Source organism: Octopus bimaculoides, chromosome 2, assembly GCF_046866305.1.
Source record: "Octopus bimaculoides isolate indiv1 chromosome 2, ASM4686630v1, whole genome shotgun sequence".
Lineage (NCBI taxonomy): Eukaryota > Metazoa > Mollusca > Cephalopoda > Octopoda > Octopodidae > Octopus > Octopus bimaculoides.
The window spans coordinates 52,342,062-52,365,565 of NC_142929.1; the positions used below are offsets into that span (position 1 = coordinate 52,342,062).

The window sequence follows — 23,504 nt, forward strand, 5'->3', positions numbered from 1 at the left end:
GTGTTCTCACATTCCAGGTTCCAAGAAAGATGGGCTTCTTCTGTTAGAGCAGCTTTGGACCGCCCTTCAAGGTTGTCCTCGGCTCTGTAGCTTCCTAATGGGTTTGGCTACAGCGCGTCACCAGTCTCCGGATCGGAACCCTGGTTCTCCCAAGAACTGAATTAGTGTTAAATGAACTGTTGTTAGTTTCTGTAACAAGTGTTTTTTTTTATTACGTGTATAGGATATTAGCCTATAGCACAACCCCCGAATCTGGAGGGCCGATGTGTATACTTTAGTCTGACTCCTCCTCTTCGACCAAACCAGCAAGGTTGAACCTACCAGGGGAACACGTCTCCCACTGGCACATGCTCTAAGGATCATAAGAGTACGCGAGCCTCCCCGTCACGTCAATGAAGTGGTTGACGAAGCGGTAACAGTAGCGTGGAAAGGAGACTTGATGGCACTATATGCAACAATAAGGTTACTGAGTGGAAGGAGAGGCAACCCCGTCAGACCACTAAGGGACAATGCTAACTTCCGTTGAGGACCAACTGGCGAGATGGAAGGAACACTTCTAAGAAACACTTAATCGCCCTCCACCTCAAGATCCGCCAGAATTGGGGCCAGGGATCCCGCTCAATATCCACATTGGAGAAATCAACAAGCCAGAAATCCGCAAAGCCGTGAAGAGCTCAAAGAACAGAAAGGCGACAGGAGTGGACGGCATACCAGCAGAGGCACTGAAGGCAGGAAGAGAAGAGATGATCGATCATATGCACCATGTGCTGAACCTGGTATGAACGACAGAGATCTCAACCGACTGGAAGAAGGGTCTTTTGGTGAAGCTGCCGAAGAGTGGGGATTTATAACAATGCGAAAAGTGGAGAGGAATTACTTTGCTTTCCATTCCAAGCAAAGTCCTTACAAGAATCATCTTGGAGCGATTGAAAGATGCCATTGACAAGCAACTCAGAGATGAGCAGGCAGGTTTCAGAAAGGAGAGATCATGTATGGACCAGATTGCGACGCTCATAGTCATCGTGGAGCAGACAATGGAATGGAAGTGTGCTTTGTCGACTTTGAAAAAGCATTTGACAGCGTAGACAGGTAGACAATCTGGGACATCTTACGACACTATGATATGCCAGAGAAGATCGTGGGTATTATTCGATTACTCTACTAGTAGTTTTCTTGCCAGGTCATCCATGCTGGGAGATTGTCAAAGGAATTCAGGGTCAGCACGGGAGTCAGACAGGGCTGTTTGTTGTCACCGTTCATGTTCCTCGTCGTGCTGGTATGGGTCATCAGGACGGCCTACGCTATCTCCGGGAAAGGTATTCAGTGGACACTGATGAACAAGCTGAAAGACGTGGACTACGCAGATGATCTCGCGCTACTGTCACATCGCCTGCAAGAATGCAAGATAAGGTAGACCGTCTGAGAGAAACTTCACGGCGAGTGGGTTTGAGGATCAGCCAGGAGAAGACAAAAGTGTTGCGTATCAACAACAAGCAGGAAGAGCCAATCACAATCGAGGGGGCACCTGTGGAAGAAGTTAGTGAGTTTGTCTATCTTGGAAGCAAGATCAGCAAATCAGGTGGATCAGACGAGGACATCACTGCAAGAAGCAAGAAGGCTTGGCAAGCCTTCGCTATTCTTCGGCCGGTATGGAAGTCCACTGCCATCTCAACTAGAACTAAACTCCACTTATTTAGTTCAAACGTAAAATCTGTGCTTTTGTATGGCTCTGAAACATGGAGAGCCGCCTGCAGCAACTACAAGAAGATCCAGACCTTCATCAACAAATGTCTCCAGCAGATCCTCCATCTGAAGTGGTTCGACAGAGTGCCAAACACCGACCTGGGAGAAAGGGCCAACCAGGATCCCATACATGTTCAGATTAGACGAAGGAAATGGAGATGGAACGGACATACTGCGGAAAGTACCCTCAAATGTGACACGACAAGCACTTGACTGGAACCCGCAGGGGAAAAGGAAGCGAGGGCGCCCGAAGCAGACATGGAAGTAGAGCATTTTGGACGAGCTCATGACCACCGGCCTGACATGGGAAGCAGCCAAGAAACACGGCAATGACCACAAAAAGTGGAAAATAATTGTTGAGGCCCTATGCTCCACAAGGGGAAAAAAGGATTAAGAAGAAGAAGAAGAAGAACGTCCTATACACCTGCATATAAAGATATCAAAACTCCAAAGTAATCCGTTACTGGATTATAATTAATTCCTCTAAAATCAGCGTTACGACTTCATTATTTTCCCTTTTGTAAAAAGAATTCACATGTAAGGCGTCTTACGGATTTATAATCCTACTTCATATTTGTGAGCGTTAGAATCTAGCTGCAATTTCCAACTTGTTCGGCAACTTATCCGAACTTAACGTCTAAATTTGTATATCAACAGTAATACGATTGTAAACAACAAAGTTGCATTGTTATAATGAATGTATTGTGCAAAAATTTAACGTATTTTACAGGACAAAGTGCAGGGGGGGGGGGGGAATATATAAATAAAGCTGTAATTATTTTTAGTTGACACATAAAAATAAAAATAGTGTCTCAAAAACTAACACAAAAGGAAAATTGTTAATGATGCTCAGGAAAATACTAAAAAAAAAAGAAATAAAAGAGATAAGATAAAAAGATAAATATATAAAAAAAAAACCGATTGGCACGTTGGCATTTGGTAGTTACATGCAGAAAATTGTATTCATATAAGGCGTGGATATGTGGTAAGATGTTTGCTTCCCAACCACATAGCTCCGGGTTCAATCTGGTTCCTTGGGCAAGTGACTTCTGAGGCAATAGCCTTGGGTCGACCAAAGCCTTATGATTGGATTTGTTAGACGGAAACGGAATGAAGCCCACCGTGTGAGTGTATGTATATATATATATATATATATACACACACACACACACACACACACACACACACACACACACAATGTTTAGCGGCATTTTGTCCGTCTTCACGTTCAGAGTTCAAATTCCGCCGAGGTTGACTTTACTTTTCATCCTTTTGGCGTCCATAAAATAATTACCAGCTGAGCACTGAAATTGATGAAATCGACTTGCCGTTCCCCACCTCCAAATTGCTGGCCTTGTGCCAAAATTTGAAACGAATATACTTCCGAAATTGAATATACCGACATCCGAACGAAAAACTAAATCTCTCAGATTCGCTAATTTGTTTACCGAAGTCCATTTTAACCAATATACAACAAACGACTCAGACATGTAGGTTAATGGCTAGACTAATTAATAATTTAATATCTATGTTCTCTGATAAGTTCCTATGCTTCGTTGATAAATCTGTTTTATTCATTAAAAGCTGATTATACCCTATTGTGTGTTATTGATTAAAAAAGTTGAACAAATCTGACTCATCTGAAGTTAAATGTTTGTCCGAAAGGAAATAAAATGAATTCAACTCATAAATTAGCTTAAACATAACAGTGACAATGGTAAAAGATGCAATATCAACATACAATAGAGGTAGCATACAAAGATCAATAAACAGATACAGGTCTCCTTGGTGATGATTTGTGAGGCACAAACACTAACCGGGAAAACGAATTTCCTGTTGAAAATACATAAAACAATATCTTTTATCTTTTACTTGTTTCAATCAATGGACTGCGGCCATGCTGGGGCACCACCTTGAAAGGTTTAATCGAACAAATTGATTCCAGTGCCTATTTTTTAAAAATTCTACCGGTCTCTATCGCCGAACCGGTAAGTTGCGATGACGTAGGCAAACCAATACTGTTTCCGTCTACAATATATATTCACAAGGCTTTAGTCGGCGCGGAGCTATAATAAAAGACACTTGCCCAAAGTGCTACGCAGTGGGAATGTACCCAGGTTTCTTACCACACAGCCGCGCCTTATTTTCGTCGATTTCCGAGGTGCAAAATATCATTTTAAGCAGAAACCTTGAATCTGTATTAGGTTTCTAAAATTATATACTTTTCAGTTATGAATCCTGAAATACATGACGAGGTAACGTGAAGCTACAGGAAAAACTATCAGCGATCCAGTCTAATCGATAAGTGGTTGAAGCTAATTCATTCAATTAAACGCCTTTGAGAAATACATTAACACTGACTCACTCACTTCCTCCTGTATAAATTTACTTCATGGTGTTATCAATGATAAATCACAAATAAGAATCAAAAGATATTAGTCGAAATGTATTTCCCTTTTTCTTTGTTATTTTGGATACCGACTTGAATTTTTAGTCGACTCCAGTGCATTTTTTTTTTAACCTGGTAATTATTCTATCGGTCTCTTCTTTTCTGTAAATTCGTCTGTGAGACGAGCTAAAGAATTTTAACGTTTCAGACAGGCCCTTTGGAAACAAAAGAATATTTTATGCGGTACCTTTGGTTGAAACAACTTATTATTTATATAATACAAGTATCCCTCATGTTACGGAAGTTTTGAGGTAACCTAAAATTGTGTAACACGAAATTTCTTTCTTTCATGTAACATGAAAATTAATGTTTTCACTGTACGAAGAAGTCAAGGTAAGTTTCTGTATTAACACCCACACGATTTTCACTAAGGGAAAAAAAAAAAAATCGGATTATTTTTCCTTAGTGAAAATCGTGCGGGTGAAAAGATCAATGGGAGTGGGGAGTGAAATTTCTGAGGCTTCCACTTCACCTCACCCCGTTTTTCGCACCGCCAAAAGGGTTTTGTAGCATATTTGGTCACAGGAATTCATTCAACGAAAAAAAAATTTCCAATGATTCCGAGATGGAGGGGTTCCCCCTCCCCCTTTTCCGAACCAAAATAAGGGATTTGCAGCATATTAGGAGGTCAGGGTACTTGATTCCACGCAAAAAATCCGAGTTTTTATTTTCTTAGTGTAATCGTGCGGGTGTTAATACAGAAATTTACCAAAGAGAGCTGTTATTTCCAGTTATGGGTAACCGTACATGGGCGTGTGAGTTTATATTTACAGTGTAAAAACTAGTATAATTAAATTGTAAACATAAACGTTACACGCAGACTACAGACTTTTTTTGTTTTGTCATGTTTTACATTTCAATAAAATAAAAATTAATGTGACAATATAATTGATTCGAGTAATTGCTACTTCGATTAATTCTTTTTTCGGTCAACAGCTTTCGATTAAATGCATTTTGACCAATTTCCCGCAAGCCGTAAATAGGATAGCGTAGAGGTAAGAAAAACATGCTACAGAAGTGCAGTAAAAGCCGCCAATATTTCGTTAATTCATAGTGTTGAGTTTTAACTAGTCTTTTCTGAGAAGAGTTTGTAAAAAGAGATCCTTTTTGGTTTAACTACCTCTCCAAATTCTATTTAAAATTTCGACATAGATATAGTTTTTCACGCCAATTACTGAAATTTTAGTTAATTTATTCTGGAAAGTTCCAAGGGTTTTGTGAGTGTTGGGGTTGTTTGGGAATCACAACAAATTATTTTTAGAGAAACTAATGATATAAACGTTATAAAACAAAATCTTTAAAAACGAGAACATTTAACAGAAGGAAACAACGTTTGCAATAAAATTTTGCAGTGCGTCACAAGCCTTAAAACTAAATCCTAATCTTCAATTATTTGCTCTGAGTATTATATATAAAAATAACATTGTGTATGGAATGGGATGTCGAAAACGGCTTTAACTGATCGGTTAAAATTACAAAAAAAAAAATAAATAACTCCCATCTTTAAAAGTTCGTGACTTTCAAATATATATATATGTATATATATATGGTTTTCGTAATCAGTATAAAAGACTACACAGTTGTGTAGAAATTTTCAATGAAATTGGAAGAGGTAGCTCAAACCGAAAATATCCTGAAAAGTTGAGTTCCAGTTATGGAACTTCGTGATCACTGGCGCATCACATTTGGAAGTGAACATCGCGTGATTACTTAACCCTTTAGCTTTTAAACCGGCCTTATCCGGCCAGAATATTCTGTTTTGTCTTCAAAGTGGTTAGCTTTGGCCGCTCACACTTCCGCTACAATATTACTTCAAAAATAAACAATCACATGATTGAAATCTCAAAGTTACAAGGTAATGCATGACTAACTCAAATCAATGTGAATAATTAAGTATTATATTTAACAGAGAAATCTGAATGCGGAAGGGTTAAATGTAGCTGACAGAAGCGTAGCAAGGTAGGGGCGATAAGGAACAATCGTCTCCGAGCGTAGGTGTTTCCTGTGGCCTACTTTTCCTGGGAGTGTCAAAAGTATTTTTGCCACTAGGGTTGCTGGCGCCCCGGAGAAGCTGAACTTCGGTGTGTACAAGCTGATGGTCGTGGAAAATTCTTTGTCTTTGTCACGCCCTCTTTGGCGTGACAAAGAGGGCGTGACAAAGACAAAGAATTTTCCACGACCATCAGCGTAACACATGGCGACCCGGGCGACTACTCGAGTTGCCGGTACCTTGAGCCAGCCCTGTTGCTACCAACTGCTGAGAACTCTTGCTGTGTCACCGAGTGAGGTTGGTGATGGTAAGAAAAATGTTGGGTATACTTTTTCCCTTTGAAGTAACAACAGATTCATTTACATATATCACGAGATATAATATATACTTTCATATTTTTCATTTTTTTTCTTTATTTCGTTTTCCTATCGTGTAATTTGCAACAAATCCCATCCTTTACCACGCTTGAATGATTTTAATACAATGAGTTTTCTTTTATTAAATATGTCAGCTATCTCAGCTATTGTCGTTGTCAATCCCAAGGTATTTTAAAACCTTTCCTTTTACACCTTCTCAGTTTACCGTTTGTTTATATTTATTTTTTTTGTTTCAGTCATTAGACTACGACCATGATGGGGCACCGCATTGAAGAAGTTTTAGTCGAATGAATCGACTTATTTTTTAAAGCCTGGTACTTATTCTATCGGTAACTTTTGCCGAACTGCTAAGTTACGGAGATGTAAACACACCAACACCAATTGTCAAGCGGTGATGGAACACACACACACACACACACACACACACACACGACGGGCTTCTTTAACTTTTCGTCTACCAACCCTGGACAACATTAATCATTACGTCTTTCTCTGGAAGGAGCTAGAGGAAATTTAGCTGCTACTTCTAGTAGGCTGGGGGAGGGTAGTCAAGAGCAAACTGCGATCCGCAGGACTTTCTGAATGGCAGGCCCGACGAAAAATTGCTTTGAATTTTTTTTTAGTAGCACGACCTACTTCTCGAGTGGAGGCGCAATGGCACAGTGGTTAGGGCAGCGGACTCGCGGTCATAGAATCGCGGTTTCGATTCCCAGACCGGGCGTTGTGAGTGTTTATTGAGCGAAAACACCTAAAGTTCCACGAGGCTCCGGCAGGGGATGGTGACGAACCCTGCTGTACTCTTTCACCACAACTTTCTCTCACTCTTACTTCCTGTTTCTGTTGTGCCTGTAATTCAAAGGGTCAGCCTTGTCACACTGTGTCACGCTGAATATCCTCGAGAACTACGTTAAGGGTACACGTGTCTGTGGAGTGCTCAGCCACTTGCACGTTAATTTCACGAGCAGGCCGTTCCGTTGGTCGGATCAACTGGAACCCTCGACATCGTAAGCGACGGAGTGCCAACAACAACTACTTCTCGAAAAAGGTTGCCCATGTCTGATGTAGAGGTTTCTCTCATTAGAGAACAGTCAGTCTAAAGAGATACTGAGTAAAAGAAGACAGCTTTTGAAAGAGTAGTGGCAAAATGAAAGAAACACTGCAAAGTCCCTTTTTTTAGGTTCACCGTTATCAATTTAGATACTACAAAGTACAGAATAGACTTTAATAGCCTTTTAATTCGTAACACATAATTTATATAATAATTGTCATCCGTACATCATACTCAATGCATACACACCGCTACAAGGCATGATACTGTGGAATTGTCTGAGATAAAATCTCTTCAGATATTCGCTCGTTTCTCCCCCCCCCCCATCCTTTTGTAATTTTAGCCAATCCATCTATTATTGACATTACAAAGAATTTATATTTTTATATATTCCCATAGGAACTAGATTTAGGATTAAGGCGTAGAGTTTAGATTTAGTTAGTGTTTGGGTTGAGGATCAGTCATTAGGGTTACGATTATGGTTTGCAGTGCATCATAAAACTTTCGTTATATAATGTGTGTGTGTGTTGTCTAGATACTTCTCTTAATTGAAGGGACGTATTTTCCTTTTTTCTTTTTGTCCTGTCGCCATGTTAAGTTACGACAAAAAAAAAAGCTTCTAATAAATGTTTGCCTCTATTCGCAATTGTATTCACATTAAATTAAAAGTTATGCCCACATTTAAACAGAGGAGATCACTTCGAGTTAAATATCGGAGGTAGATTATGGCGAAGCTCCTAACAGCTCTACTTCAGCTTACCTGCGAGAATGGGGATCAATGCAACCTGAAGAGATACGGAGGACAATAGGAAGGAAAAGAAGCAACAACAACAACAACAAAAAAGAAGAAAACGGGTAGACAGCCCTCTCAGAAACCTTCAAGAAGTCTGGAAGAAAAGTCCAAACACTGGGACTCGAGTATTTTTACTGCTTTATTAAAAACAATAACAAGTGACTACTTGAGTTGTTATATGAATTGGAGGAAACTAAACCAACCAATTTGTGGATAGAGCAAGAATTAAATCTGTACAACGTAAAAAAATTTAGATGATCGTATATTTGAGGAAAACGACAAGAACAGGTTACGAAAGAATAAACTATATCTGCCCGGAAGATGTAGGCCCTTTTTTGGATGAAGCAAATCAAGAGATACTGACGGGCGATTTCGGAGATTCCCGAGAACAAATACTGCAAGGTATTTTTTTTTCAGACGCTTCAACGATTCTTATTTCTTTACTGCCCACAAGGGGCTAAACATAGAGGGGACAAACAAATGGATTAAGTCGATTACATCTACCCCAGTGCGTAACTGGTACTTATTTTATCGACCCCGAAAAGATGAAAGGCAAAGTCGACCTCGGTGGAATTTGAACTCAGAACGTAACGGCAGACGAAATACCGCTAAGCATTTCGCCCGGCGTGCTAACGACTCTGCCAGCTCGCCGCTTCAACGATTCTGCCAAGCTGCAGCCTTCCTCTGAATAATAATCATCATCATCATATAACATCCGTTTTCTATTCTAACACGGGTTGAACGGTTTTACAGAAACTGACGAGCCAGAGGCACGCATCAGGCCCCAATCGTCTGTTTTGGTATTGTTCCTACGGCTAGATACCCTTCCTAACGCCAACTACATGAGAGTATAGTGGGTACTTTAACGTGACGCTGGCACGAGTGCTCTTAACGTGGGGCTGGTACGGGTGCTTTTTACGTGTCACCAGTACCTGCGAGGTCACCAAGTGGCTTGCAAGACAAACAAGGACCTCTCGGTTGAGAGAAGGAGAGGAACTTAGAAAAGTAGCCGTGTGCCAGGCGAGAGGTTCGAGTATGATAGAGGGTCAGAGATAGCTGTCTTACAACAGAAGAGATACTTGGCTACAATGGGGTAGAGTAGAGTTGTTAGGAGTGTGGGGCTCTGCCATAATAATTCTAATTATAGTACAAAACCAGCAATTTGAGTGGGAGCATGTCAATTACATAGACCCTAGTATTTGACTGGTACTTAAATTATCGACCATGAAACGACGTAAAGCAAAGTTGACTTCAGCGGAATTTGAACTCAGAAATGTAATGAAGCATTTTCTCCAATGCTCTAACGATTCTGTCAGCTCACGGCCAAATCATAATAATTCTTTCTAACTTCGGCACAAGACCAGCACCCTTGAGGAGAGTGGGCAAGTCGATTATATCAACCCTGAAAAGATGAAAGGCAAAGTCGACCTCAACAAAATTTTGACACAAGACGTAAAGAACCGGAAGAAATATCGTTAATCATTTTGTCCGGTGCGCTAATGATTCTGCCAGCTCACTAACTTAAAAATTCCTTCTACTATAGTTACAAGGCCTCAAATTTGGGGAGAGGGAGCTAGTCAATTACATTGATCCTAGTGCTTAAGTACTTATTTCATCGACCACAAAAGGAAGAAAGGCAAGGTGGACCTCGGTGGAGTTTGAACTCAGAACGTAAAACCGGAAAAAAAGTCGCGAAGCATTTTGTCCGTGGTGCTAACGATTCTGCCAGCTCACTGCTTTGTTGTTGATGATGATGATGATGATGATGGTGGTAGTGGTGGTAAATATATTCTATAACAAAACACAAGTTTCAATACTTAATTTATTAAATTTCAATGGAAAAATAGGACTTTTGCCCAAATTTTATAATCAAAATGGTAAATTAATTCTGAATGGTTACAACTTCCTTTTATAATGAGCATTTCCTTATATTTTATTTTGGCAAAGGTTTGTTATAAGAACAAAATTAAAAAAAGAACCGATTAAAATATTTAATAAAAAAACAATACTGAATATCTTACATTGGCACAAGTTCAAAAATTTACAAGGGAATGAGATACGATCAAGATATTCGATGCAGTATTATCAGTGGTATTTATTTTCTAAACTTCAAAGAAAGGTAAAACTAAACCCAATAGGATCTGAACTCACAACAAAGACATTGATGGGTTCTGAGCTCAAACGCCACTGTGTCACTTATCAAGTTTGGTAAGTGCCAAGCACGAAACGCTAAGTCTTTGAGTCACTTATGTAGCTTTATAGCTAATAAATAACGATATATATATATATATATATATATATATATATATATATATATATATATATATATATATATATATATTGTGTGTACAGTTAGATCTAGGACTACTACTGTATGAGATATCCACGAAGATTTTCATTATCCAATAAGCTTCCAGTATAGCGATTATTCGACCACTGTACTTAGTCATGTTTCTAATTATGGTAAATAGAACGTATGTAGTGGATAGTTAAAATAAATATCAGTTTCTACGTACGTTTCACCATAGCAGTTCAAATATCTGCAATGGTGAAACGTACATGAGAACTAAATATCTATACTGGCGTTTATCTTAAATTTACCACTATGTATGCATAAATACATACACACGAGAGTTATACCAAAGTGAGCATAATATTTTTTATCAACTGACACAGGTCGCTTAAACTGCATATATTGGTGGAGTAACTTTTCCTCTGTACAAAAGTACTACTCAACATAGTCTCTATCATAAACAGCAAATTTACACGGTCGTTGAAGCCGACTCTCGGATCTTCTTTGAGCAAATTGAAGAGTGTACCGTTGTACTTACTCTTCACAGCCACTTTCACCTCATCCGTATCATCAAATTGCTGTTCTCGAAGACTGTCCTTCATTGGCTTTAACGAGTAGAAGTCGAGAAGTCGAACAGCGCCTAGGTTCGGGCTATATGGTGAATGGGGGAACCACTGACCGGAATTTATTGCCACCGATATATAAAAAAAACAGTGAAGATATATTATCCGCAGGCGAAAACCGCAGTAAATTTGCCTATCACGATCTATTTACATTAAGTGTGATACATATACTGCTTTTATTGCATATAACGGATTTCTATTCAACCAGGCGGCTAGTCATCACACCAGCGACTATTTATTCTGCATTTTCGTATATATCGATAGCAACTAACTAAGCATGTGGTTGGCTGTGAATACACGCTATTGAAAATGCCTAATGAGATAGAAATGCTTCTAGCGTTCTCATTAGTCGTTACTGGAACAATTTTTGTCTCACTGACACACACACACACACACACACACACAGGTCCTTATGTATAAGGGTAAGTTGAAGTAATCCCTAAAGTCTCTACACCTTAACTTGACATCTTCAGAAAGTCATTAAATCGATCTGCATGGCGTAAAATGTGTCAGGATGCATCAAAACAATTTGAGTTGAAGAAGAACAACAAAAGAATTATATTCTGCAATCAATAGACATGTTTGCTGCCCAATCCCAAGCAAAATCAAAATCAGCAGTGTCCCTACTGTCACTTCATAGCAAAATCCATACCTGGATTCAAACTACATTCACGCATCCATTGCAAATAGATGCAGCGTCTTTTGTTCTTTTCTTTCTAAAAGTTTTCTCTTTTTCCGACTCTTTTTTAAATCCTCTCCTTCAAACAACCATACGTCGAAGCCAACGGGAGCGACCATCATATAGAGTACTTATTGCCATATTGTAATAAATATCCTTGCTACAATAACGAAAAGATTTTTGCGCAAATTAAGATTAGTAAGATGCATAAAAGTGAAAATAAATCAAGTCTATCTAGAACGTAAACATTGCTGACACGAAGAGATTACTTGACTATAAACTCGAACTACATACTGAAATAAATAATCAATGTTTTACATATGTATATGATATACTTAAGTCCCAATTTGAGGGAGAAACGAGCTTGCTGATGAGATTCGAACCATGTATGTGTCACTTGCCGGGTAAATGTGTTACCGATTACAGATAGCCTGTCAATGCCTCTATTTTAACTTTTTAGCTATTTCTGAAACTTGGAATAAAAATAATTTCACATTCTTTACGACTCGAGTATACAATTCTTTAAACTAGTAACAGATGTCATGTATCTATTTATTGCTGTCACTGAGCGTTGTACGATAGTTACGAGCGTAAAAATAAACTTTCAATAATAAATATGGTAACAACAACAAAAAAATATGTAAGAACTAAAAACTTTGACATAAAAAAAATATATAAACAATGAAAGCACCGAAAATTTTGACATATAATCAAGCAGCTGATTTGGAAGAAAGAAAGAATAGCCACCCGATTCGCATTGCTATTATATATGTATAATGACTATATTTAAATGTACGAGCATTGTGCAAATATTTATAATATAAATACATGTTAGCCTATTTAATTAAACATATTGACGACATATACAAGAAAAAAGTAGACAAGCCACAAACCTATATAGAGAGATAAACGCCGAGGAAAATAGCATGTAGACCGAGGAGACTACATGCTATTTTCCTCGGCGAAGAATACCAGTCTTAAATTAGCAAATCAAACACCTATGTCTCAGAAAACAGTTTTCTTTACAGTTTAGGTAAATATTGTAGAGTTTTTTTTGTTTTGTTTTTTTAGTAGTAAAACTGGATTGACTATTTTTCTTGATGATATGCTATTGATAATACTATTGCTACCACAATTACTAGTAATAATCTTTTCTTACATTGCTACGAGGGCAACTGATGAAAGAACATAACAGGGATAGTTTACAAAAAGTGGGGTGGAGGAAGTATATAAGAAAGGAATGAAATGAAAAGTAATGGTATATACATTATACAAAATATGGTACTGTTCCACGAGAAGGGTTGCCATCTGCATAGGACCAGTCAGGATCACCTTGAGTGCTTAGGGTAAAAGCCTTCTGAAAGCTGTCGTATCTTCGACCGACAGTTGCATGCAGAAAGTAGACCGACCATTCACTCAGACCACACTTGCTGCGGATCTTTTTTAAAACGGGGGCCACATTTTTCATTAACGAAACACTTTGAAACTTGGAACACTGGTAGAATGTGTCATATAAAACATCTTTTTCTCTTAGTCTTCTTAAAAAAAAAAGAAATCCCTAAGTTATTCCATGTTAAAGTTGTCGTATTTCTGTAATTTCAACCAATCACTGACGTCCATTCAGCCGATATACATTAAGTGCCGACTACATAAACAAACGATTCTGAAACAATTCTATCGGTGATAGGGTTAGGGTTAGGGTTAGGGTAAGGGTAAAACAACAAATTTAAAAAGAAAAAAGCAAAACGAAGCTATGGAAATTAAATACGCTTTACACCGCTTAATCAGCCAAAGAAGTAAATGTAAACAACTGAATACTTGTCAGTGATTGGTTGAAATTATCGAAATAAGACAATTTTTTACATGAAATAAATTCAAATACAAAAATATTTTTGTGTTCTATAACACAAAATAGATAAGTATACGAAGTTTGAAAGTCTTTCGGTACCAAAAACACTACGTAAAACATTAATGAAAAATGTGGCCCCCGTTTTAAAAAAGATCCCTTGCTGCTTTCATCCACCTTTCAGCAAATTTACTTGAGGCCAGCCTCACTTTCTTCTCCAAATGAAACTTGAAAAGTCGCGTTCACCACACACAGTCTTTTGTCATGGCCACTAGACAGAGAGAACCTATTTGTTCTTCATTGTTACAGAAAGGTGGTGGGGCGATCTTTATGATGGATTCGACCGGCTAATAGTCGGTTCCATAGTACGCGTGACAGCAGCTATTTCATAAAATTTGACAAGTGAACAATATTCGAACACCAAATAAACGAATGCAGAACGATTTCATCCTTTTACGCGCATCTATGACAGGCCCGGCTGATGACACTTTCGTGTCTGTAAAATTTATCTTGAACCGACAATGACCCTGATATTACTGCTCGCCCAGGGATCTCTGGAAGTTATCTATAGTTCCTAATTCGAGAGTCCTCTGCAACCAGTTGGTTTCATAGACATCTTGAGTTTCCTCGAGGGCGAAGGGAAATAAATAGTTTCTCTTCCTAGTTCTTTACAGAATGCTAATGTGAAAGTTCAACCAGCCTTGTTGTCCGACCAGTAGAGGTTTGTGAATGCTTGACAACATGCCAGATGTCAGCCTTCTAGTCTTGATTTTCGCTTGATCAAGGATTTCAGGATTAGCTGAGCTGTGAGAAATTGTGCCCAACAAAGATCGACCACATCACCGACCAGAAATCTCTGTAGATGCTTAAGCCCTAGTGCATGTCTGTGAACCATGGGCAACAGATTATCGAGTCGTCTGTGCTGAGGGTGTTGGTAGTAGATAGACTGTCTGATCAATAGAATGCGAACTTTCTCCAAGAAGTGAACCGTCAGATGGTCCAAACTTGTCAGATAAAAAATGGAGCAAGGTACGACGGTCAAACAGTAATGCGGCTAAGGAAATGATGTATGCATCCATTAGCCCTGACCGACTATTTAGAAATAGTTTCATCTCAGCTCATTTCTGGGTGAGACTAGCCATCCTTGTTCATTGTTTCGTCGCTGTTTCTATCCAAGTAGAGGTCTGGACTAGATCAAACCCCAAGCAACTAAACAATTAAGTTATTAATCCAGTAACTCACGGACGTTGGTTGGTGACATGAACTTGCTCCCTCTGATGTCGAGCAACAAGCCAACCGGCTCTTGTCATAGCATCATCTTTACAACGATACCAATCACCTCTGTGGTGTCTGAAACCATTTCGACGGTGTCCGCTTATGCCACGTCTTGATTTGATCGGAATTCTCTTCAACAACTCCGCCTTTCGCAACTGACTTAAGCGTCAGTACTTACAGAAAGAGATGATACAAATGGCGTGTGTGAATCGAAACAACTTCAATAGGTGTCAATTTGGTAACCAAACGGATGCCACTGTACACTGAAGCAAACCAGCCTCTTAAAATAAGTCTGAAATTGGTTGCTTTGAGAACTATTGCCACGTATGATGGATGACACATTTGAAAGCTCTCGATTGATCCTAACTGATCAGAGCATCATCGAAATAAGATTGTTACCCATCCTATCCACATCCTCCACTACATGAAGCGGAGAATGTTGTGGACAGGGCTTCCCATGCTTTCCCCATTACTCTACTGGTGCTAAGCGCCAATTTTGTTACTAGCACCTTGGCCAAAACCTTACATCCTGCATTCAGCAGAGTTATGAATCAGAAATTATCAATAGTATATTTCTTGGTTGCATCTTTCCTCAAAAACCCTAGTGACGGTGTGTAGGTATAGACATTGTTTGCATCGTATACAAATGCCTAGAAAGTTTCCACATCATTCCTCAAATGCATTAACTATTACTATCCTGTGTAATTTATACTTCAGTTTAAATATATATTACATATAATTCATTTTAGACTCAATCGGATTTCAGAACTATTGTCGAATATTTTCTATATTTATCTTTCAGTTTCCGTACGGTCTTGCTATCTTATATGTACATACTTCGAAAGATCATTTAAAAGCTAGCTTGGAAGACATGTACATTATATAAATGAATACATGTTGGGGAGACTGAGAGAATGAACTATGATAAGAAAATTTTTTTAACGGTGTAACTGTCAACCACTATGCTTGCTTTAGTAAATCTAGAAATAACTGGTTTAAACAAAGATATTATCATAAATTGCGACAAAACGGTGAGATAATAAATAAAAAAGAAGATAAAATACTAATGTACACACAACACAATCGACATTTGTGATAGTAATTGTTTTGAGGAGAGAAAAGGACGCACTAGTCTAAAAGATTAACAAACGGTATAGTAAAACGGAAGAGATGCGAGGGAAAAAAGACTACAAGCTAAGAAAGGAAGGGAGAAAAATAAAGACAAAGAACGTTTGTGAACTGGAATATAATATATGCATATTATATAAGTCTAGAGATATGTATACGTATATATGCGTGTGTATGTATATAACTTTTTGTCGTGTCTATATATGGGTTCGAGTCACACGGGGAGCCGTTGACTTAGGTTTTTTTTTTTTCAATCCAATATTTATTTACATGCTATTTATAGCTTTATGTATGCTTCGACATCTACTGTTCTCTATATGCATCTGATGTGTTCTTTTCTAAGGCGTTCGAATGATTTGCGGGACATTCAGCTGTCGTTTCTAGGAGGTTGGGCAACCGGTAAAAGACTCCCTTCACTGACTCATTTTAGTATTATCGCCAGTTTTGTTTCGAAAAACCAGTGAAACTGCCTTTTTGTTTAAATACACAATAACGATTTGTACTGGGAAGCGGAAAGGCTTTCAGTTCTAGAGGGAAAAGAGGTTTAGTTTATTTGTGTCTATTTAACTCCTTTTTTTTCTTCAATGTTCTTTCTCCTATTCATAGTCAGCACCTCTGGGAAATTTTGCAATGTCGCTATTTTAAATTACTTAATCAGTGGATAGTTTTTACACAAAAACTATGTTCTCTATTGTTTTATCTTGTAAAGAGATCTAAGGCCAAAACATCGAGAGCTGACAAAGATCAAACTCAGTCCACTATATGTCTCCATTTAACTTTTAATTAATATAATTTCGCAATCCTTCCTTAATAAAAATTGTTATTAACGCTAATGACAATGTCTTCTTTGAGCTTAATTCCAAATGATCAAAAAATGTTTGATTCTCGTGCGTTAGTTAGTTCACACTTAACCCCTTGCCTGTCCAAACCATTTTTATGTCTATGCTGGTTTTCAAACTTTTGGTTAGTCCCTGTTTCATACGTTCTGAGTACTATAAAGCTTTCCTTACATAAGCCCCGAGTTACTCTGGTGGTTAAGAATATGGGAATGTGTAATCATGTATGATGCAAGGACGTCAGGGAAACATATCCTGTGTAGCATATGATTGTTGTTGGCACTCCGTCGCTTACGACGTCGAGGGTTCCAGTTGATCCAATCAACGGAACAGCCTGCTCGTGCAAGTGGCTGAGCACTCCACAGACACGTGTACCCTTAACGTAGTTCTCGGGGATATTCAGCGTGATACAGTGTGACAAGGCTGGCCCTTTGAATTACAGGCACAACAGAAACAGGAAGTAAGAGTGAGAGAAAGTTGTGGTGGAAGAGTACAGCAGGGTTCGCCACCATCCCCTGCCGGAGCTTCGTGGAGCCGTAGGTGTTTTCGCTCAATAAACACTCACAACGCCCGGTCAGTGAATCGAAACCGCGATCCTATGACAGCGAATCCGCTGCCCTAACCACTGGGCTATTGCGCCTCCACAAAAGCTATGGTAAATAGTGGCGAAATATATAGAGAAATGACACTTGCAACATTGAGAGAGAGGTTAAGAATGGTGCAACATTAGAATGAAATCACTTTAGGAAATCAAAAATTTACGTTCGTTCCTACCTCTTGAACTAAAGAAAAGAACGTGTGACGGAGGAGCTAGGGCATTCGTTTGAACATGCCTCTCTCAATCATTTATCTTCGAACCAACAAGGAAATTTCTACGTGATCACACAACCTGCTAGAAAAGTTTTTATTTTATTAGTTTTTCTTTTTGTTAAATCTGAGGAGGACCGTAACTTTTGTAAACTCTCCGGTACTTCTAAGTTCCGTTTAAACCACTGAAAGATAACTTCTGGTAAAACATGTGCATAGAAATGAATTCTCTGCATGTTTTACTTGAAGTTCTAAGGTTGAGGATTCTGGAGCGGGGGTAATATAGATGGCGAAAATAGGTTTCTAGGTATTTAATGCCAACCAGTCGAGTGATCTTTCTCTGAGTGTCTGCAGGTGTAGCGGTAGCGGTAGGAACAGTACTCCAATGAGGGTTAATAGCTGTTGGAGTCTGAAGTATTTTCCAGCTCTAAAGAGAAAAGCCAGTACTTCAGATACAAACATAAGATAACGATGTACGTTCGCCGGGTAAAATCTTCAATGATTGTGATGTTTACCATTTGGATGTCAAGATAGCTATAGTTGCGTGGTGCACTTGTTTATTGGAAGTAAAGTGCAGTTATTTGTTGTTATTGTTTACATTTTACTATTGAAGAAAACAAGACTGGTATAACTCTATAGGAGCGTTCAAAGTTTCTGTGCAGATTTAACATGAAGTGTCTTAGATACATGGGAATGGTCCATAGATGCGAAGTCAAGATAGCAGAAGTGTAGGACGTTGTTGGGAGAAACGGTCTATAAGAGAAAGTGTGTTGGAAGAAAAACCGGACCCCAGCGGTGCTGTGGCTCAGAAAAGCAGTCAAAATCTCATATCGCAACCTACCAATTTGAATTTTAAAAAAAGACAATAGATAATGTAGACTTAAAAACCTTTGAAAAGACAAAGTAGTCACAGCTGGAATAACTTTGATTACAGATTACCTTGATCAGAGCTGACCAGGGGTTAATATACAACAAATTGTCATGTTCTTTCTCTACCAAATTTTGAGGGGAAAGAGTAATTTATAATACATTTTTTAGGCTCTTTTCTGTTTGGTTACTTTTAATAGTTATCTAAGTCGCTAAGAAGAAACTTCCAAACGAAGGTTATGGTCAATAAAAATTTAAGTATTTTACCGGTCCAATGAAAGATAATATCGACATTAACAGGATTCAAATAGTAAGTCTACGGTTTAATTTTCGCGCCAATTACTCTTACAGGACGTTTATCTTTGTAAATAGTTTTCGACCGTAATGCATTTGTTTCTAACTTTGGGTAAAGTTACAAGTTTTGGAAGTGAGTACAACGGAGTTTTCAGATCCATTTCATAAAATGTAGCATCAAATTTTCAAAAGAAGCAGCCCAAAATGAAAATTTTCCTTGTAAATAAAAAATATATAAATAAGGATTGCCTGTAGGGCGGATCTAATTAATTAGTAATTTAGTATGATATTCAATAGGATACATAATTTTTGAAATTGAAATTGTAAGTTAGAAATATCCAACTTTCCTCAAGAAAAGCAGCTTAATCCGCTATTTGCAGCTCAATCAAGCAACTCTGGCCCACAGAACTTTACCGGCTCTAAAAGAATGAAAATAAAACCTGATGAGAATAAAAGCACAGCAAGACATTTCCACCGGTGTTCTACTATTTCTGCTATCCATCACCCTGATGTCGGTTTGCATTTTTCCTTAAGAATTTCAGAAAGAACTACTATACTCTTATATATAGAAATATAGACTTTCTAGACACGAAGCCAGAAATTTGACAGTAAACGGTAGAACAGTCGACTATACCGATCCTTGTACTTGACTGACACTTTATTTTATTGACCACAGAAGATTGAAAGGAAAAGTTGATCTCGGCAGGATTTGAACTCGGAACGTAAAGAACCAAAGTAAATGCTGCAAAGTATAGTACCCTCCGACACACACACAGGTGAATGGACTAACGACAGTAGCACTCAATACATTTAACAAGAGTTACATATATTTATAACAACAGTTTGCTTCGGTTTAGATCAAACTATTTATTTGATGGACAGATAGATACTCAACACCGAAATTATTCATAGGCAGCCTAATGTGTATGAATGGGAACTACACAAAGAAAAATAATGCACATAGGATAAATCACATTGCTATATTATAAGTTTTTCTTCGCTTTATTTAGTCATCTGCCCGACCAGAAGCAACTTCTTGACAAGGGATACTGTTAATAGAAATACATATTATATAGCATTATCCACGACAATTTAAAAAACAATTATTTGTATATTTGCATCCCAACCACTTGATTCCAAGTTCAGACTCACTGCGTGATACCTTGGGTAAGTGTTTTCTACTATAGTATCGGGCCGACCAAAGCCTTATGAGTGGATTTGGTAGATGGAAACTGAAAGAAGCCCCTTGTATGATTATGCGTTTCCAACCACCACTTGACAACCGGCGTTAGTGTGTTTACGTCTCTGTAACTTAGCGATTCGGCAAAGACATCGATAGAATAAGTACCAGGTTTTAAAAAAAGTACTGGAGTCGATTCATTTAACTAAAATTCCTTCAAGGCGATGCCCCGGCATGGCCACAGTCTAAAGGGTGAAACCAGTGAAAGATAAAAAGATATAATTTTGTAATCCAGAAGATCCCAAACATTCCTCTAACACAAACTGAATCTATTAAAATAATTTTCTCCAAATCTGTTATTTACTCAGCATCTGTTAACATAATTGTTTCGGGTTTACGATCTAAAAACCATTCATTTAAAGAACGTTTTTGCTACTGGACGTTACATACAATTCTGTCCTGCAAATAATATGCAAGTTAATTAAGCGTATGTATTTTAAAACTTATGAGTAACAAGTGAATATATATATATATATATATATATATATATATATATATATATATTACAGAGAAAAAAAAGTTGTATCGTTGGGTATACATACATATGGAGATAGATAGATAGATACGAAAGAATGCCGGTGTATGTCACATTCATGGTGATGCTCAATCGGACTCACAATTACGAAAGATACAATTTTGTAAACAACATTAATATCAGAAACATTCAGTGTTTAGAAAAAGTTTATCAATTCTGTTTCCTCTGTACCAATGGGGAAGCAAAATTTATAATAATAATAATAAAACTCCTGCAAGAAACGTTGTCAAAATTTCCTAGGAAGTGTGATGGTATAACAGGTGTCAGATTATGAGATAAAGATGAATATATAGATATGAATAAAGAAAAGAAAACAAAAAGAATATACTCACTGTTATAGCTTTCTTTAGATATTAAATGTCCTGTATCTTGGAAAGATTTAAAAACTAATCAAAAACACTAATAGTCTGTAATATTCGTTCAATATTCGCCCAGTAAATCACTTATAATTTTACTATGAAGTATAAAATTAGTTTCTCATTGTAAGCAGAATCCCTGACGCCACTTTCGAGTAAGTAAATAAAACTACACGTGTATACTTATTTACTCGTATGCACATATACTTTTCTTATATGTTGCGTATAGTTGAATGTATGTGTGAGAGAGAGAAATCTCATGTCTGTGTATGTGTGAAAGAAAAATAATTGCTTGCCAGTGGTGGTGGTGGGAGCTAAATGAGTATTGAAAACAAAAGACATAATAAAGTCAAAACATGTGATATGTATGAGTATATGCGAAATGAAAATAAATTTTTAGATCCTGTACTTGTACTAAAAATATAATAAATACCATGTACAGAGCTAAGTGACAGTTATTTGAATTTACTTTCAGTTGTGATTTACTGTTCATATGTATTCCCATAATCAGATTCACACACACACAGGCCCACGTACATATATATATATACACGGAAAATACCTTAATGTAGCTATTGCGTTGGCGGGATTGTCACACCTTATTATAGTCACACAGCAGCATGTCCACATTCAACCAAATGAATACAACTTGCGTTCAGTTCACACACGTATTCTCAGCAACTGAATATATTAATTATGCAACAATGCTTTTAAAGCATTCAGAAGGAGTTCAAATCCTGCCGTGATCATCTTCGATCTTCCATTACAACGGGGATTGATAACAAAGTACTGGTCGATTTTAAGTCCCTTAAACTGGAAAAATGTAAAAACTAAAAGCAACTTATTCTGCAACAAATGTTATATTCTTATAATAAGTGTTCTAGATTTGAATGAAATTCTAAAATAAGATTTAATTCATATATACAACATAACTTCGTATGCTAGCACTTTTTTGTTATTGTTGTTGACATATACATGTAAATAAAACTGTCACCACACGAAGGCGGCGAACTGACCGAATCATTACAGGGCCCCCCAAAAAATGCTTAGCAGCATTTCTTCCGACTTTACGATCTGAGTTCGAATGCCGCCGAGGTTCGACACTGCTGTTCATCCTTTCGGTTTCGATAAAAGAAGTACCAGGTGAACACCGGAGTCGATGTAATCGACTTCTGCCATCCCCGAAATTGCTGAACTTGTACCAAAATTTGAAATCAATATACACCTATATAGTGAGAGCAATTTTATACACACACACACACACACGTATGTATATATATATATATATATATATATATATATATATATATATATATATATATATATGTGTGTGTGGGTGTGTATATGTATATATGTGTGTGTATATATGTATGTGTGTTTGTATATGTAACCCTATTGGTACCATGTAAGGCAAGATTTTCTTTTGTCCCCCCCCCCCCCACACACCAAAAAAAACATCCCTTTTTAATAATTTTTTTTTCTACACAAACCCCCGTTTTCGGTTACGGAGAATATGAATCTGCAAAAAAAATTGGCAAAAATCGGCATTTTGAAATTAACACCCCCCCCCCCCTCCCTTGATTCTTCATTTTAAACTATTTTTCAGAAATTTTTTTTTTTTCAAAAATGCAGGAAAATACGGAGATTATGATTCTGAAACAAATTTCCAAAAAATTTTCTACTTATGGTTAGGGTTAGGGCTAGGGGGTTTGGGTTACGATTTTAGGGTTAGGGTTTAAGGCTTAGAGTCGGGGTTTTAGGGTTAGGGCTACGGAAAAAGTGAAAAGAAGAAATTGGTGGGGAGTAATGGGGTAGGGGTGGGCAAAAATTTTCAAAATTCCGATTTTTTGCAATTTTCCGGAATCTCCATATCCGAAAACGTGGGGTTTTGGCCAAAAAAAATTTTTTAAACAATAATTTGCAAGGAAATGGGGAGAGGGGAACGGGAGGAAGTCTTTCCCCATGTAGTCCAGTACAACCTGTTCCATGGTCAGGTCATCGGCGACTAAACTGGCAACTCCACCAGGCTTGCTTGGTGAGGTGGGTGCTTGTTGAACACCCTGCAGGACAAAAAATAAGATCTGTCAAAGAAAGGGCAGAGGAACTACAAACGTAGTCAACGGCCATTCAACTACGTGTTTGTGGAGTGTTTGTGTGTGTGTGCATTGTATATATTGCATTTTAAACTCTCTCTGTATGTATTGTATATATTGTATTTCAGCATGTGTGTACATATTGTCTATAGTGTCTGTAAATTGTATATATTGTATGTAAGTCTTATTTTTAATTTTACTCAATTTTATCTCAATTTTTAATTTGTATTTA

General features: G+C 37.8%; 1 protein-coding gene across 1 annotated transcript in view; it reads right to left on the reverse strand.

Moving 5' to 3' along the window:
* Positions 1-22,218, reverse strand: part of LOC106867406 (tripartite motif-containing protein 2) — a 147,303-nt gene extending 125,085 nt beyond the window's left edge. Inside the window, exon 1 of the mRNA XM_014912271.3 lies at positions 21,156-22,218. The gene's annotated coding sequence lies outside the window, so the exon portion shown is untranslated. The remainder of the gene's footprint in view (positions 1-21,155) is intronic.
* Between the last annotated feature and the right edge of the window lie 1,286 nt (positions 22,219-23,504).